This window comes from Magallana gigas, chromosome 6, assembly GCF_963853765.1.
Source record: "Magallana gigas chromosome 6, xbMagGiga1.1, whole genome shotgun sequence".
NCBI lineage: Eukaryota > Metazoa > Mollusca > Bivalvia > Ostreida > Ostreidae > Magallana > Magallana gigas.
Genome location: NC_088858.1, coordinates 4,213,457 through 4,222,001, shown reverse-complemented (window position 1 = coordinate 4,222,001; position 8,545 = coordinate 4,213,457). Strand labels below are relative to the sequence as shown.

General features: G+C 30.9%; 2 long non-coding RNA genes across 2 annotated transcripts; both read right to left on the bottom strand.

Moving 5' to 3' along the window:
- Positions 1-13: 13 nt before the first annotated feature.
- Positions 14-941, bottom strand: LOC136276443 (uncharacterized). The gene is made up of 3 exons (XR_010714884.1): positions 824-941; positions 552-716; positions 14-74 (listed from the first exon to the last, which is right to left on the bottom strand). It is a non-coding gene; the product is annotated as an uncharacterized lncRNA (long non-coding RNA).
- Positions 942-6,209: 5,268 nt separating this feature from the next.
- LOC136276438 (uncharacterized) lies at positions 6,210-6,813 on the bottom strand. Its single transcript, XR_010714880.1, has 3 exons — positions 6,687-6,813; positions 6,539-6,591; positions 6,210-6,429 (listed from the first exon to the last, which is right to left on the bottom strand). It is a non-coding gene; the product is annotated as an uncharacterized lncRNA (long non-coding RNA).
- Positions 6,814-8,545: the final 1,732 nt, after the last annotated feature.

The following is an 8,545-nucleotide window of genomic DNA, read 5'->3' as shown; positions in this document are numbered from 1 at the left end:
ATACTGTGGTAAAACCTTCCACATCCTGTAGGAAACTAATAAGGAAGCAGCGCTTGTCTTCGTACATCTGATATCTGAAATATATATCGAACACTTTTATTATAAATGATTTTAAAAAAAACCTTCAGAGACAGTCAAAAATGTTTAAACAAATGTATACAACACGATAGTATTGATAAATTAAGAGCTAGATAAGTCAAAAGCACAATGGGGAAAAAACTGAAAGTCAAAACGAATTTTATTTGCATATATTTTACTTCTGGTAAACTTTTTAGAGAAAACATTGCATACAATATATTAAGGTGATCAACTCTGCGTTATCTTCAAAATTAAAAAAAAGTTAAATGTGTAGAAACAAACAAATCTAAAGTCTAAATTGTGTTAAAACTTTAAACAGAGTAATGTAGATAAACGCAGCATTTTCATGTCGAAAAGGAGTATATAACATTGTTGGTACTTATTGTGATATTGTATTCAAATTGCGATAGTTTACATATTTGTTGTTAAATTTTGATAAATATTAGAATTTCATCAAACAGAGAAAAACTTACTTATTTACTTCCGATGCATTACTAGAGAGAGTGAAACAAAGGCGGAGATCAGTGGTGTTTTCTGGTAATATCGATACATCAAAACGGCAAGGCTGATTTACGGTGTCTCTTAAAGGGAAAACATGCACGCCATCCTCGATGTTTTTGTCAGTCAGTAATAACGGACTAAAAACGTAACTTTTAAAATTAGGACTTAAAAATGCGTTTTGCCAGATAAGTGTGTATCACGAGACTGCCAAAGTTATGTTTAAGTTTATGAAAAAATAGCTCACCAATGGTCTACCCCCAATTTGTTTTTTCCCCATATGTTTATATAACACTGTTCGTTGACAACACATTGTATATTTGTGGAGTCAGGAGGAGTAGGGTGTACAAAATGTGGGAACAACTGGAAAATCAATTATCAATTAATTGTTGTTTTCAATCGACAGTATACCGAAGTACGCGACGTTTATTGTCGTTATTGTTATTATGGTTAAAATCAATTCATGGTAAACCGAATTTTGTCAATGAATTATATATTGTCCTTTGTCTCTAAGAAATTATCATTTTCATCGATCTAAGGCCGCTAAACATATCGAGCTCGCTGATATTTTAATAAACAGATAAAGTGTTTCTTATATTTTCGAAATTTTTTCTTCTTTCAAACGCATTACCTTTTGAGGCGCAAAATACTGTCCTGCAACATACAACAAACATGACTTATTTTTCTAGAATAACTATCGAGTTTAATTTGTACAAAGGAGGGATTCAAAACATAATTACCTTTTGTAACATTAATTTTGTAACAAAGTTCATCTTCTATTTTGGTTTTTCTGAAATAATAAATTTAAGTTAATAAATGGTCTTGGAATCTTTTATTAGAGCAAATATTGTTCTTAATGAAATAAAAGATAAAAGAAAATTGATAGATATTCTTAAATATTTACTGCAGAGATTCGAAAGAGTCTACACATATCAATTTCATTCCTAGTTCATGACCAATCACCGTCAAGGTTCCATGAACTATTCCTTCTTGGTTTGCTGATGGTTCCAAAATAAGAGATTTAAATTCAAACGTTTCATCCAAACGTCCTAACTCTATATGAGACCTTCACGAAAGGAAACGGTATTAAACATTATACTAGTTGAAAAACTTGTATATAGAAAAAAACAACGATTTATAGTTCATCATATACTCACTTGCTATTAATATATTTGTAAACACTAAATGGAATAGAACATGGTTCGTTGATATAGCATGTTAGAACATCGATTTGGCTCATCATTGTAAAATGCCCCTATCAAACAAAATAAATTTAATCATTATATAAATGAGCATTCTGTTAAAAATTAAGAACATGCTATGATCACAAATGTAATAACTTACTTCTTTTTTCATTCCATTAGTTATTGTTCGGTAAAGTTCTACAAAATATATTATTTGTTTAATTTACCATAGCTTTTTGGTGATAAATACGTACGATGAAGCAATCTGTAATATATCTGTATTAACAAGTAGTTACTCTACTATATGAAAACAATATGCCCATTTGCCACACCGTTACCTAAACCTAAAATTTGCATAGAAAACTAGCGTAGTATAACATTGTGGTTCGTGAAAGGTTTCTAAAGCACTTTTAAAAAAAAAATTTTCTATATTGAACTTTGAAACGCCCTAAGGGTCCCAGTATTGGTCTAGGGACCCCAGTTTAACAATTAAAAAATCTGACCTATCTAAAGATGTTTGCAAAGTAATGTCACAAATTGTAGCTTTGCTAAAAATTGTAAAAATTTCTCAATATTTTCATTAAACTTTGAACCCCTTTTAGGTCCTCAGTTTAGATCTAGTGGTCATGGTGTAAATAAATTCGATTTTACACTTGGATAGCAAGTTCACGATTGTAACATAGTAGTTCTCAAAAAGATTTATAAAAAAAAAATATATGACGTGTGTTGATAACGAACAGTGCCCAAAATTTCAATTCCAAAAAAAAAAAAAAAAAAAATACAAAAAAGGAGCAAAGCAATCACGGATCTCTAAAAATTGAGGTGAATTCAGGTGTAATAAGGAGTGAGCATCCTCTGCTGACCGGTCACATTCGCTGTATGCTCTTTGTCGAAATCCAGAAAAAAACGGAAAACTCCGTAGACAATTAGGTAATTAATTATAGTCTAACGTAATGATAAGTATGAAAAACGTCCGTCAGCATGCGACCCAGTGTTAGATTATATTTGCTGACAAGGTCGTTGTATCGACCATAGAACTGACAAAAAAGATGATTTCAATCATGATTTTAGACAGTCCTTTCTTTATGAACTTGTTTGTAAGTAGCTTGCCTCGCGTTAGAAATTGTTCATATACGTAAAGCATGCCCTTGCGTATCGAATTGTAATGGAGACAAAAACTTCATTTGAAGGAAATTAAGATATATTGCCATAAAAGTAGGAAAGTTGACTATAGAAAAATTGTAGTCAAGTTTCATTGTACGGATATGTACTCAATGAATGGGTACTGTATGTTACCGAAAATGAAACGTGACATTCAAAATTATACTGAAGTTATATGCAATAGATCTAAATTTTAAACACTGCAAATAATAAAAAATCAAAACATTAATATCATAGCACAGGCGTAACCATTTTTTGGTATGAGATACTACAGAAGTAAAAAGGTACTTGCTTTGATCACATGTAGAGCCAACATATCCCGGTCGACACAGGCAATTTGTTTCATTAAATGTTATAAAACAGAAGGCATCATTCTCGCAGTCAGAATTGCTGGTACAATATCCTTTGAAAGTATAGAGAGTATTAATTATTAAAGATACACGGTCGGTGATTGATATATTAAGACAATTGGCTACGTCCTTACTATCATTGCAATTCTAGTAAAACAATTAGTTCAACAAGTTTAGCTTTGATATTCTTTAGAAAAAAAGTTCAAAGATTTTTTTGTTTCAGTGGCTTAGAGCCCATATAAGGGATCTTCCTGGTCCAAAGTGATTATGTTTTGAACAAATCTTAATCTACCATATACACTAGACAAAATTCCTAACGCACATTTTAGATAAAATAACATTTACATCCTAAAATTTTCAAAGATGCATTTAATGTTAAAAAAGGTGACCTTGATTATAAGTAAGACATTTAAATGCCCCAACGGATAAATAGATGCAATGTTAACCGAAGTGAAACTGTTCTTTAGAAATGCTCAAATCGTGCTCACAATTCCTTAGGAAATTTGTACAAACCGGAAGTGTGAGGGACCGAGCAAGAATTCCAAAGTGCCGCGTAACTACTAGGCGACAAGACAGACAAATGCATTTATCCGTGCAAATAGAGATTACACCCGATATTGATATGTGAATCACATAATGGGGGGGGGGGGGGGGGTACAAATGTTTCATAAACAGTAATCAAAGCAACTGGTCAATAAGTTTGCAACAAATGATGTTTCATTTTCTGAAATATAATAAACTATTAAAATAATATACTAATCGGTCTTTGTTGCGTTCAGATCTAAAACAATCAAAGAAATACATGTAGTAAGTGGTGCGTTAGCAATTTTGCCTAGTGTACAATGGTAACAACATTATTGTTGACAAACGATATGCATGATTCTGATACACGAACGATCACGCACGATACATAAACGATAACACAGGATACATGGACGATCCCTAACTTACTTATTTATAACGATACACGATGATAACAATAAAAAAAAACCGAACTATTCTACACCATTATACACGCAAAATCAAAAATAAATTTTAAAGTTAATATCAAGAAACGTTTTGCTTTAATTTTAATTTCAATGTTTGATTATTGAAAAGCGACATGTACCCATGCATTGTTTCATTCTTACGAGATAAGATATGATTCACACACTATGTAACTGTGTTGGCTCCACAGCGAATATATTTAGTTCTATCATTAGTTAAAGAAAATTAGGTGTAAAGAAGTGAAAATAATACATGATCCTCACCAATCTAATCCAATTCCCTAGGTATGATTTAATAGTGAGAGATACTGGTAAATTCGTTACCTTGTTCAGAAAATTTCGATTTATACATTCCGTATCTCTAGAATAAACTGTTTAAAATCGATTAAATTTCATTTATTTTAAATCTGAAAGGGTCTCAATAAATATGATTTGTAATGAATATTCATACAAATTAACGGAGAGGGATGCATATTGTTTTTTGATATAATTTGAAAGAAAACTATAATCCTTTTAATTTTAATCGGGGAATAGATAAGCTTGACCGCTTTCATTCAACGTGTCTCTCTTGCTTGACGCTAATATGATTATAAATATGTGTCAAGATACGACAGATGCTTGATAGAAACTGCTTACAAAATCATGCTAAACTAATACAACCGATTAAAGGATTAAATGAGCTGTTGAAATACTATTTAACGATAAAATATTTTTAAAAACATTACCGCTGACATGAACATTAATGTATGTAAAGAAGAGTCAATATTCTTCTATAAAAAAGGTTTTAAAGTCAAATTGTTGTGTTGTTTTAATAACTACTTGTCGTTGTTTTCGAATAAATATAAATAAATACCGGCACTAGGTAAACATTACAAAAAAAGACAAAATAAACCAAAAAAAAAAAAAGACAAAACAAAACAAAAAAACAAAACAAAAAAACCATAAACAAAAACACACGACCACGCACGATCATACACGGTAAAAGACGCAAAATAGGGTTTATTTTGTAAATAAAGCAATTTATGTTAATCCTTAATTTGTTAATCGTTATAACTTATGTTTTTGATTACATACCATATTATTATACTTGTGTAACATTTATGGGGACTTGCATAATTTTTTATTGTTGTACATCACCGTTTTTATCCGGTCTTAAAGAATTACCGTATGCAAATTCTATGATCGATCCGCCAATCAGAAAGCCGCACACTCGGGGGCTATTTTTACATTCTTTGTTTATGCTAGGGGAAGCTGCACAGATATTGTTAATCGTTCAAGACAGAGCTTTATTTTTATGTTCATGCTTGTGAATGGGTGGAATTTGAAATAATACTAAGATACTATCTGGATACAATGATCATTCGTCCTTCGGGACTTTCAGGTCAGTATTTTTGACTCGTTTACTCGATCCAACATCCTGGCGTGTGTTTACTAGTATCTCTTTTACCAAGATGGCGGGAACATCGAGGGCGAATGGTCGAGACCCCCTGCGTGTAACTTTGGTGGGTCATTCCTTCATACGTCGCCTCGAGTGGTGCTTCAACCTTTCAGGTTGATGGCCTTTTTTATGCACCACTTTTGTTTCCATTGTATTTCATTAATGGTAGTTTTTCAGCATGTGAACTAGTTTTAGCAATTTTGCGGCGGGAGACCCCTCTTGTTCAATACTCTCCAATTTGTTTTCTTTTCAAATGTTTGTGGATCTTCCAGCCACTTTTGTTTATGTTTATATGTTCTATAATTTTTGCGTCATTTTTAAATAAATGACAATATTTTAACAATCAAGAGGTGTAACTGTCTTTATTCAAATAAAAAAAAAACAAGCGTCAATGTTGCCAAGAAAAGTAAAGAAGGGGTTTAACATAAATTGTTTTTTTCTGATGCAGGTACGATCCCGCACGTTACACGAACGATAACTTAAGATACACAAACATTTTAACACGATTGGCTTGTCAACAGTAACGTTGTTAACACTGTACCAAAGACGTATGTAAAGGTATCAGAAGATTTGCTAATGAATTATTTATGAGCCTAGTTTGTATGATAATATATCAAGATACGCACTGTTTTCACAATACCTTCCCCAGTTTCCTTGTTGACAGTGGCATTTTAGATGTCCCGTAATTGTGGTTTGACAGTAAGCATTATTAACGCAAGGATTTGTTGAACATTCTATTGATAACGGTGAAATGAAGATTAAGAATGAAAAACGGTGTGATGATAATGTCTGAACAATGAAAAATTATTGAAAGCATCACATATTTTGATTTTTTGAACTTACTGTCAGTGATGTCATTGGTTTGGACTTTGTAACAACGTGATTCACCTTTGGTGCTTTAATAATCAATTAATTGAAATAAGAGAAACATTTCAATTTATTTCAAAATATAGGTTCTCACAATTACTATTGAATACTTATTTTTACGTACCATAGCATAATACACACCGTATTGCTACCAGAAGCTGATGTGTTAGTGTAAACTACCTCGTATCGACATAGCCCCGTGTTCAGTTCCGGAGTATATATGCCAGTATATTCATCATGTGTAATCAAACTTGGGCTTAAATCAAAACATTAAAAAAGATGACGTAATTAGTTGAAATATTTCATTTTTAATTAAAGACTTAAACACATATGTTATCACCAAAACCATGTCCTTTAAGTACATTTTATTTAAATATTTATGGATTTTCGAAGTGTAGAGCGCAAAACTGTCCTTCTTTATATAATATCTTGCATCATAGAAAACCATGGTGCTTGGGTAAACAGGCACACGATTATTTTTCAGTAAAAACGTGAAACAAATTTCTCGAAGCATTGCTGAGCATTAATAATGTTATTAATTTAATTTTACACTCTCAGATTGTTCAGGTTAACTTAAAGTGAGAAAAAGCCCCTGTCAATCATAGTTTTAAAATTAATTTTCATAAAAGCTTGTTTTATTACCATTTTAATTTTAAGTTTGTTCTTCTTTTACCATTGAAAGATTTTTTTAAAAATTCCAAGATTTAAGAAAGAAAAAAATGTACATTTTCCATTAGAATTGATAAAGTTCTCGACTGAAACATATTGTAGTCTTCCTCTATATTTCTATAATAAACATGTAACCAGCATTAAGATATATATTCTTACCACAGATCATAGTTTTAACGAAAAAATATTTACCAAGGAATTAAGTAAAAAACTGTCATTGATATTTGAACAAACTTGAAAGTCTCTGACTAAAGGCTGCATTTTTTCAAGATTTTGTTTTATGGAGGACGAAAATGTTAAAAGTTTACAATATTTTAATTTTATATGTGTATTGTGCAAGTAAATTAATATACAGATATTTATTATATGTATCACCTTGTTAAATGTTGAATTGGGTTGTCGTTAAGGAATTAAAAGCATTAAGCCCCAAAATACTGTGGATTTTGTTAGTGTTTTCATTGCAATACTTTTTAATAATTGAAATAAACAATTTTTTACCATGATCCATTTGCTTCTGCATACATATAAAAATGACAGGGCTTTCCTTTTTTGCATCCAATTACGGACTCCCGTTGGGGTGTTTGTGAGGAAAACGAGCAACCAGGATATATCTTGACACACAAAATCACAATATAGCGTTAAAATACTATTTAATTTTGTGTAAAAATCATTCTTTGAATTAAAATATTTTTAAGGTGATTTCATGATAAAAATGATTAATCAAAGATAACATTTATTGTATCACCCAAATATTTTATCTAAAATGTAAATGTACAGGTTAAAAACATACAACATGCTTCTGTTTCATTCCATCGTGTGAGAATATATGTAAAGTCGTTAACCTTTTCATATATTACTTATTAGTCGATTTATGTCATTAACTAAACAAATTGTCCTTGTTGAACAATTGCACAAATTTGAAACGTAAATTTTTGAAAATTTGAGTTTTGCATTGATTTTACATTTTGTTGAAATTGCACAAAAGCTATATATTTTTGTCTTCATTTTTATATTGTCATCATGTATTCTTCTGATTTTGTTTACTATTCATAATAATAGGGTTACAAACTCCATGTTTTATACATCAAATATTATATCACATATTGGCACAAAATGAAAAAATATTGAACGATAATTTGAACTGCTTAAAAATACTCATTTTGAAGGAAAGTCTGAAATGAGATAAATGAAAGTTACCTGGTCCATGGCTGCAAATAAAAAGAAAACATAAGATCAATGAATTAATGTTGACGATTTACAAGTGAAAATTTGTAGAAAAGGATCTTACTTTTACCCGGTTGTGGAACAGCTTTC